The sequence below is a fragment of the Zosterops lateralis genome (genome assembly GCF_965231275.1).
Source record: "Zosterops lateralis genome assembly, chromosome: 10".
Classification (NCBI taxonomy): domain Eukaryota; kingdom Metazoa; phylum Chordata; class Aves; order Passeriformes; family Zosteropidae; genus Zosterops; species Zosterops lateralis.
In genome coordinates, this window is record NC_139770.1 from 13,799,270 (window position 1) to 13,810,265 (window position 10,996).

Sequence of the window (10,996 nt, forward strand, 5' to 3'; positions counted from 1 at the left end):
TCACAAACCAGGTGGTTGTGTCATCCTGCTCAGGAGGAGAACTCAGCATCTTAAATTCTTCTTTTCCTATTCAGGTTGGGGATTAGATTGAGAGTTTTTAATGTCTCTCCTGTTGTACCCTCTGAACTGTCAGAAATGGCTGTAACCACACAGGATACTGAACTCCTTGGCCTGATCCAGATTAGGAATAGCTCTGGGCTGTCACAGCTATGGACACAACCACAGAAGCAGAGGGTTCCTCCTTCAGCTTATTTGGAAAAGGGTTTGGTCTTTATCTCCTCACAGGACAGGAAGATTATTTCCCACCTGTTCTCATTTCTTTGACATGGTTATTTTTCAATAAGAGATGATGTATTCACAAAGGAATTTCTACAACATAGTTCTGTCTGGGCTGCTTCTCTCTGTGGGGAGTAATGGAGTGAACACCTTGTTTGACTTGTTATTGGAAAATATTTCAAGGTAGTGTTGTAGGAGGACTTCTGTAAAGTGTTGTGTGTTACCCTACATTTCCTGTGCCCACCTGCAGCCCACCAGAACATATCCCAAGCCTCCCAAGCCATGAATTTGCACCTCTGTACCTCAGAACATACTGTTTTCATGAGAGTTTTGTCTGGGCTGTGAATTAATCTTCCTGTGAATTCGAAGCCACACAGAAGCTGGGCTGGGCACTGGACTGGGAGCTCACTGCCATGCCTGGGTGGTGCTGAGGGCCAGCACAGCTGAGCAGAGGAGAATGCAGCCACTGCCCAGCCTGCAGTGTCTGGCTGGGATGTCTTCAGCAGGTTACCCAAGTTTTTTGGTTATTCAGAGTAACCTCCCCTTGCCATTACCCCTGATAATGGGCAAGTGGTTCATTTTTGTGGTTGTAATTAACATTGTCTGCCATGCTGTACAGTTCTCTAGATGCATAGAAGTAGGAATAGTCTTTCCTTTAAAAGTCATGACTGCAGGTGCTGTGAAGTAGTGGCTCTTTGAAATTATAAGATATCTATTTTGTATGAGAAATGTGTATCTTTGGCAGACTGCTAAATATTACTGCTTAAATCCATTACAAGGAAGCACAATTTTCTGTAACTTAATTTCCTAAGCCTAATGAACCCAGTAAATTTCCTCTGATGTCTTCCCAAGTTAATATATTAAATCTAATTTATTTGGCAAAAAATTGGACAAATTTCTTCTTAATTCAATTAACCTAGAAGAAAAAAATGTATTGTTGTGGAAATCTGGGACTAACAATTCACAGATGTGAAAGTCCTGGGTTTGGTTCCATTCATTTACTAGCTTACTATTGCTATTTTTGTTTCCTATAATTTAACTCAAAAAAGTCCATTGTACCACGTATGTATTTGAAAAGCTTGATAAATGATAACAAATTAATTTCTTGTCAGTTAATGTTGCAGAAGATTTTTCTGTCCTAAGTGATTATTTGCATACTTATTGAGTATTATATTCTCCAACTGATTTCCTTGATATGTTACTGATATTCCGTGGGCACTGCTAATGAGTGGATGATGCATTTTCATCAGCAATAGTGTATCCCTGGCAATTTGCTAGAAATCAAAGTGGTACAAAAAGAGTTCTCATTGTTCATGTCTTAATGCTGCAAAAACCAAAGCTCTAAGTCCCCACAAAAGCCAAGCCAAGCTGTGAGTGGGAGTGGGTTCAGCAGCACCACACAAACATAAGCTCATCTGTGCTGCTACTTTGATTTTATGAGGACAAGATATGGATAAGAGGGATATAGTTGCATATACTCTGGGAAGATAATTCATATTCTTCATGCCAACAGCTATAGTCCTGCTTTCCTGCCACTTCCTTAATATATGTGGAGAGGTCTAATATAAACAATGGAGCCAAAGCTCTGACAAATAAATTACAAGGGCCACTAATGAGTGCAAATCCATGTATGACCTTTAGAGCATTCGTGCAGCTGTCTCCATGCTCTGATGTGGCTTGTGCTGGAAGAAACCTACGGATACCCAGGATTTCAAAATGCCTGTGTACATCAGCATAATAGAGTTGGTTTCTTTCTGTTTGTGCGCCTCGATCAATTTCAGAATTGCTCAGGACAGGATTTGGCTTTAAATCTGTAGGGCAAAGATCTTTAACATTCCTGCATTTAAAGTGACTATTAGTGATATCCAAGATGATTTTACAAATGGTCCAGTTTTCCTGCTATAAATTTTTATCTAGACATTTGCATCTTTTCCAGCACAGCAGCAATCTTATGAAAAATAGTGAGGAAGCTGTAATACTAAGGTCAACATTTTTAGTATTAAAATCAGTTTACAGTATGTTTGCTTGAAGTGCACATAAATTCAAAGAGGCAAGAAGTATAAACAGAATAGCTGGTTTCTTGGATGCACTCCAATATAATTATAGCTATTCACCCTTGTGACTATTTGTGTGTGTAGCTTAAAGCTATTTGCCTGCCCTAAGGTACAGTAGCAGTATTTTTATACATCTTTGTATCTGATTGAAATGCAAAACTCAGTAAACCTGGAAAGGATGCTAACAAGCTTAAAGAAATGTATGAGTAAAATTAACCAGCAGATTGAATGTGCCTTTTGACATTTGTTAGCAGCACCACCCCATTCGTAGCACAGGTACTTCTCATTCCCTTCAGTTTTGAAACTGAGATATCCCTTAAGGATTTGTCACCAAAATAGTGTATTTCTAATAGGCAATTATGAAAAAAAAAATCATCATCAATCACATTTATTGCAAACATCTCATAAAACAGTAAAACATTTATGTGGCTATGGAAGGCAAGTATGTTGCCATGTAATATATTAAGATTTGCATATAAAGAACAGCAGGCAGCAAACAAGTCTCTTTCCCTTTCTTATGCCATTTATACAAATGCCTTTGATGCAATGTATCTATTTAATTTCCATCAAAATGTTATTGCTGCAACACCTGAGTGATATTGGCTGTCGTTAGGTCTCAGAAGCACGCCCTGGGAAGGGAGCGGCTGGTGCTGCTTCCTCCAGGTAGGGTCCGTCAGCCGTGTCACACCTTGTCACAATCTATCTGTCACCCAGGAGGCAGACCTTGCCTCAAGCTGATGTGCACCTGTCACTGAGATATACATATATATATACATATATATATATTTTCCACTTCCCCAGTATCAGCTTTTCACCCAGACCAGTTCTATTAGTATTTAGCTCTCAGACAGATTGCGGGGATATTGGGATTCCATATTGTGTCAGTGTGAATAGGAATAAAATGCAGTTGCTTGGAAAGGAGCACAGCTCTTTTTCTCTTTTTGCAGGGGACATGGCAACTGCCTGTCGATACCAACATCTGCTGATCTCCTCCACAATCATCTGTACCTTGTGCTCAGCAAACACTCAGAAATAATTTCCTTGAAACTTTTTTTAATAGCTCAGAGTGCATCTACCGTGAGGCTGTAGGATATAAAATGACTAATAAAATGTAGGGTTATTTCCATGTCAGAGTTGGTAACAACTGTCTTTATCTGGGTTTTTCCACAAGCCTCAAGGTAAAATGAAGCAGGAAGCATTGCAGAGAAGAGAGAAATGAATGACAACACATTGTACAAATCTGTGGGATTTTCTGACACTTGACTTTGTACTATCATTTTAAAAAATTCTACCTTCTATTTACTTGTCAGAACTGGATTTAATTCTTATATGCTGCAAGGAATTCACCATGTTAAGATATTGATATAACAAATTGCCAAATGTTTTAGAGATTGATTCTTGCTGACCAAAATGGGCTTTCAGATTGGAAGTCTTTTTTTCCAGAAAAAACCTGCTGAGATAGAAGTCTGACAGCTGCACAAAAGAAATATACAGTTTGTTTAGTCTGCTCCTATCTAGCAATCGGCAGATGCTATCAAAAATTGTGGTTTTAAAATGAAAATTACCTAAGGATTTGGCAAAGGGTCTTGCTTAAAAGGGGCTGAGCGGCCACTGTCAGGTGAGTATTACCAGGCTGATTGGTTGTTACTTCTGTCAGTCTTTCTTCAAAATTATGACAGGCCACACAGCAGGGAGCAAATGATCATTAATACTTCATCCCCTGGGACAGAATAAACTGCCATTCACTTGCATACAAATAAAATACATAAAGCTTGTCAGACAAGGTGACAGAAAAAGGGGCCTTTTCAAAATTATTTTATACTACAATGGGATGTGATCAGTTAAGACACATTTCTGTATTGTGTGGTGTATGATCTTGACAGCAGCACCTTTGAATTCATTCCGGTTTAAAAATATATTTCAGTGCTTTTCCCTGATACTTATTTTATTTCATTAGAAGAACATAAGATTTTGAGCACTCCTCATCTCTGCAGTGGAAACTTAAGAATGGGTTTTGCAGGAAAATATCCCTCTGGAGGCAGTGCTCTTTGTGCCATCTAACCCCAGAGCAGAACAACCCAGGCTTTCTGTGTGTGCTGCTGAGTGCTCAGCACAGGTGAACACTGAGTCCCCCATCAAGGGATGGCCACTGCTCAGACTCCCAAGCTAAAACACAAGCTGTTCTAAGCTTGAATAAGCCACTTTCACAATATTTTTGCAAGCAAAAAAGATCTTAAAAAAACCCCAAACAACCCAACAAAAAACTGTTATGCTGTATTATACTTTAGTTAGGGTCAGAAAGAGGCTAGAATGTGAGGTATTTGTTTAGTCACTGCTTCCAGTAATGCTTTTCTGTTCTGGGAAGTGCAGTGAGAAAGATAATTACTGATTTATGAGGAGACTTAACATATTCTGCCTATAGGGGTGTTTGGGTTTGTTTGTTTGTTTTTTTGACACATCTACCAATGAATTATTAGGTGGTTACTGCACTAAAAGTTTTATGTAGGCAAGGCACATAGGGTTGCCTAACTAGTCATTGTGGAGCTTCATAATCTTACTGTATTGGCAATGAATGCCTTTGGCTTTTACTGGAAAAACAAATTTTCTCTCATGCTCTTTTTGCTTCAACCCCCTTTACTCCTTTAACATTTCCTATAGAAATATCTGGGATGCACTGCATAATGCTTTGTGTAAGCTTTTGTTTGAAATATTTCAGTTTCAGTACTAAATTTTTTTAGGAAGCCAAAGATGTGTTATCAAATATTTTCTCTGCTTTGAGAAACTATAGCAGCTTCTATCATACTAACAGGTCCCATTTACACAATTTTGATGCTATACTTCTTTGCTTATTTCATTTTCAGGGCAGGTAAAGAAATTTTCCCTTTTCCTTTGCCAAAACTGATTCTGAATTACTGTTTTCACAGTTTGGTTGTGCTTGTGTTTTTCCTTCTCCCGATCTGGATGGCAAAGAGAGAACTGACTAATGAATGCTGTCTCATGACTGAGATAAAGAAACACTGGAAGTTTCACATGAAAGCTTGGTAGATCTGCCTGTGCTCTCTCCTTGGGTTTCTGTCCCCTCTATGTCCCAGTGTCACTGTTGGTATTGTAATGTCACCTACTCTGAAGATCTATCAATGACAATGCTATTTAGTACCTGAGAATCAACTGATTGAAAAGTTTTGATGAGGAATTTGACAATATTGTGTAAGAAGAAAAATGTTAGTGAATCCACAGCACCACCTGCCATGTGTATGACTGGGCAGAGAGGAAAGTAAAAATGCTACCAAGAAATACTTACATCACTTCTGCCACAGCTCTCATTTCTGTTCTTCCTTTGTACACTGAATTACCCTGATTCTAAACAACCACTACACAATTTGAGAATGGAGCAACAAAATTAAGTAGCACCCTGTAAAAAATATGAGGAGACTGAAGCAATGTGATTTTTTCCCTTTTATTCACATGCACTAAAGCAGTTGTGGGTTATTGTTTTTTAATAATTGAAGAAATTGAAAAATACCTGCTGGTTTCTGGCCTAAACAGAAGATTAAATAGTATTTTTAATAAATAAATTTTCTTTTGGCAGAAGTTTAATATAAAGATGAACTTTCTAACAGAATTTCAAAATAGACCTTTTATATTAAAGTCTATATTAAGGAAACATTCCATAGAGCAAACCTGGAAACTGAGAGCTGTCTGGTTAAGGTAATGACTGCCTTGAATTCAGTGTAAAATGTCATTAAATATCATGGTTCACATTGTTTGGGGATTGTGAAGTTCAGTGATGAAATCAGGATGGGATTTTTTTTGGCATAGTAATTTCCTTAAGTCCTATTCCTTCTGCTTTGTGCATGCAGAAGCATGAAAGCTAGGACTGATTAGGTGGCACTGGCATTGCAAAATCCCCAGAAAAATACTACTGTTAATGAGAATTGTATGTGTAACCCCCTGCTTACTGCAGTGACAATTCACTCAATTCACTCCTATGATTCTGTCAAACATTGCAAAAACCAAATAAACCAATAAACCTGAGAGCCCAATAATAAATAACTGCTCAAGATGCCTTTTTTTTTTTTTTTTTTTTTTTCTTTAAAATGCAATAGCTAAATCCTCAGCCAGATTGAATTCACCTCTCTCCATTGAGTTCAGTGCTGCTAAATTGATTTACAGTGGTTGGTGAATTTGGCAGTTGTGAACCAAGCTGTGAAGTGTGCAAAAGTTTTGTCAAATCTGTTTGGGACATGGATGGAAATGAATATGGGGTTTCAAATGTTAAAAAGCAGTGCTGGTTAGAAAAACTCCCAACAACTCAAATCCCTGCTTGAAAATCCCAAACTACCACTGCATATGTTCCAGTAATTTGCTCAGCCATGCAGTACGTTGTACTCAGTGAATGAAGAAAACTTCTCGTGAGAATGTTTCAAGTGTCACTGAGGTTCAGTCTGGATCAGGGTGCAGGTGGCTCTACAAAGGCTTTGCTGAGGGGATGTGTTTATACAGTTGCTGCTGACGGATGGTATTGATAGGCCAGGCCACTCATAAAACAAGCACCCTCACTTTCATCTTTGTGCTTTCTGTTCCTTCAGTAGATAGAAAAGTGGTTTTAATTATTCACATCATCCATTTTAATATTTTTTTTACTCTTATCCACCCACTCTCTTACAACCAAGTAATATTCTCATATTCTCATTGTGGAAAACCTGAAAAGGGGGCAAGAGTGGGGAGATAGATAAGAAATTTTTGAGAATTAAATGTTGATGCTGCCTCACTGATATGATTAGCAGAAGTGAAAATACGCTGAAACCTCCACCCTTTGAGATTGCCTGAGTCACCTTCAGGATGACAGAACACTTGACAGCAGCTGAGACTTGGGTATTGTCCCAGTGTCTCTGGTGTTCATTTCCATGTCTCAAAGTTTGTACAACATTTCCCTCCAGCATCAGTCCTTGCAGCCCTGGAATACCTCCCGCATGGGCACAGATTGAGCTCTCAACACTGCAGTGATACAGCTCGAGCTGCTTTCCACCAGAGAATGGATTTTTTCTCCCATGACATGTTTTTCAGCTTTCATATAGCTTGGGGTTGTGATAAGAGCTTGAGGTCTTTTAACGCTGCTGAGTTTTGCAGCTTGTTCATCCTTAGAACAGAGAGAATGTAATGGGAATTTTGATCTTAATTACAGTTGTCCATTTTTAATGTTTTAATGGCTAATGAGAGGAAAGTGATATCACATGGGTATGTGCAAATCAGAAGACAGTGCCCAACCTGACAAAACTAGAAGGAAAATTCTTCGTTTTGGGAGCAAAATATTCTTTGGCTGATTTACAGTTGCCAGCTTTAGTCAACATGTGAGCGAGTTAGTAGATGCATGCTGTCATCAGGATCTGTATGTTCTACTCATCATCTTCCCAGACAGAGTTACTAAGAAGTACTGCATGGGCTACCTGCTAATTTTGTCACACCATGGGCTTGAGTCAGGCTTTCTGATGAAAGAGACCTTGAAATTTGAGGGTTTTATACTTCATGCATGCTTCCCTGGAACTTCTCTTTCAAAAAAATTGCCCTTAGAGCTGTGAGTTATTCCACAATTGGTTTTTTTTTTAAATGCTTGCTTTTAATAAGCACATGTAAAAATTATGAAAGCTACAAAATCTTTGCTGTTTTCTGGTTTCATAAAAAAAGAAAAATGGATGAAGTAAAGAAAGGAGTTATTCAAGAGCAAAGAATTTCTAGGTGGACTGGTTGACAACTCCAAGGAAAAGCAGCAGGTAGAGAAAGCATTGCTCCTGTCCCTGGAATGGCCTTACACCAGCTCTAAAGCAATAACAAAGTCAGCTACAGTAAATAAAAATACACAGGTGTGTTTGCATTCAGAAATAGCTCCCTATATATGGCATAACAGTAAAATGAGATGGGAGAGTTCCTTAGTCAACTCATAGAAGTGATTGTTCAGACAAAGTTGTAGGGAGAGTGACTTTTCTGTGGTTTTTTTTTTGAGATGCTCCATTTTCCTTCAAGCTAATTTTAACTCTAAACCAGCTGTGATTGTTTTCTTTTTAAATCAGGTTGAGCCTTAAGGAGAAAAGGGCCAGGGAAACAAGAACCAAAAGCTACAAAGTAGAAGCCTTCCCTCCTGTGTGTGGAGTCTGCTGGAAAGCACAATTGCAGAGTCCTGTTGAATGGTAGGAAAAGCTGCCTCAGTCTCCCATGACAAATATACAAATAAAAGGATTAGAAAACCCAAAACCAAACAAACCTTACCCCCCCTCCCCACCCCTCCCCCCACCAAAAAAAAAAAAAAAAGAGAGAACAGTTTTGCAAAACCTTATTTTATGCCTCCTTCATATTTAGCATCCAATCCTGAATGTACAGTACTGATTTTTAGGGTTCTGTATATTCGTTTTATGCTTCTTTGATTCCCCTGTCACTTCAGACTGTCTGTCAGTAATAATTTGTGAGTGGGAGAACAAAAGTTGAGCTGCTAAGAGAGGATGCATATTCCCCATCCCCAGTAAAATAACCCAGGAACCCATGTAAATGAAGCATAAGGCTTGTAATGAATTGGGCTGATGGTGATGATGTGTTCAAGTGTATCTCCCAGAGTTCATTAACTTAATGTAATATACAGAGGCAAGAATGATACCTATGATCACTCCAATTAAAATTATAGTTTTGTGCTTCTCTGTGATGCAAGTTAGTGCTGTGAAAACATGAAACACACCTCATAAATGCCACCCAGCTGCAAAAGTGACAAAGTGAGTCTGCCAGCTTTTCCTAGTGGCAGTGAGAATAATAGGAATGGCTGCAACTGGCTTTTGTTATTGCTGGAAGCTCTGGCGGCTCACCAAGCAGGGCAAGACCAAGGCAGTCAGACTGTCATTGCTCAACAAGTGATTAAAATGCACTAGGGAAAATGTTAAAAATATACTCTTAAATGGAAATGAAAATAATGTAAATATCACTGTAAGTATATGGTATGCGGATACCACTAAGAGAAGGCTGTAAAAAGTGAGGATAGCACACCATCCTGCTCAAAAGAAGCACAGGATTAAAGCTTTGTTCTGTTTTGAGCTCACTGCTTATTAATAAAGAGTGGATGGTAACTGAGGAGATGAAGAGACTGTATTGTGAGATACCACAGAGCACGGCATGTGTGATGTTCCTTCTGAAGCCATAATAACCATTTGATTTCTGACCCTGAGGTGAATTTTGTGTACTCATATGCATGAAGGAGGTGAAAGGATATGCACTGAGCTGTGCTCTTCTTTCCAAACTGTGTTTTTAGAAGTAATATAATTGAGGCATAAATAAAATAACAAAGAAGACTTTTGTAGACATGTATTATTATTTCAAACTACCAACAGTTGTCTTTGCACTTGCTGGTATTTTAGAGTCCTGAATTTTAAATGGCACAGCTCTCCTTACCATCTCCTGTAAAAAACACTCAATAGGGAATACATCTTAAGGGAAATTTCCAGAAGCCAGGTCTGTATAGCAAACAGCCCTAGGAACTCTGAGCTCCTTGCTCATGTCCTATTTGTCCTGTGCCATCTCTGGCACTGAGTCCATATCCTTTCCCCAGAATTAAAATGGGGGCCTAGGGCATGGAGGTTGAAATGTCTGCCATTATCTGGGATGCCAAGAGCCCACCCCCTGCTTCTTTCTATTCAGAGGAACGGGAGACCTACGGATAAATCTCCGCCTGCATCGTGTGGTACAGACACCGTAAGCAGCTGTCACAGGCTCTCTGTAATTGTGCAAGTGTTCTGCTAATAATGTAAAATCAGATGGCCCCATCTCCCCTCCTTTCCCTGGATAGTGTCTCTGTAGGTGTCAGGAGCGCCGAGCTCTCCCCTTGTCCAGTCACTTGTGTCTTTGTGCAGCACAAGCAGCACCTTCCCAAGGGTCCTGGGGCTGGAACTCTTCCTGTGCCAGAGCCTGTCTTCTGCTGCTTGCTCAGTGCCTCATTAATGGGTTGTGTTGTGGGCTATCCAAACCCATGGTGATCACTGTCAGCCCCCACACCTTCCTTCTATTAGAGATTTCAGGCACTGTTTGCCGTTAGAAAGGTGCAGCTGGCTTTGTTCTCTTCAGCAGAAGCTTTTTGCCAGCATTTAGTGGCTGAGATGTGATGTGAGACCCAGGAGTATCAGTACATCCTTTCTGCATCTGAGGGATCTCTGTACTGAAAGCAATGGGAGAGAAACTGGATGGTGTGATGTAATCCCAACTCTTTCAAAATTAAACACAGAGTGGAGTTCTGAAGAACCACCTTAGAATCAAATTGGTAGTTTTTTCCTACAACTGGTTCAGAAAAATTGCATTTTACCACAAAATGTTCCTGCCTTTCTCATTATATTATCCTTCTCAGGATCACAGTCTATAATAAGCAGTGAATTTATGAATACTAAAAACTTAAAATTTCCTAAAGATTTTTAATAGTAATGGCTGATATTTCATTTTTTCATTTTTTTCCCTTGTAAAATCCAAGCCTCAGTGCCATTTTACAGTCTAATTCTTTAGGTTTTGTCCAGTACTCCTGGTTTTTGTTTTGGCAAGCCTTTATTTGAACAAGGAACTGGACAGACCTCTTGATACCATAGAGGGTATCAAATATCACCCTGAGAGATTGATATTTATTCTGAAGTGGTTTAAATATTGTT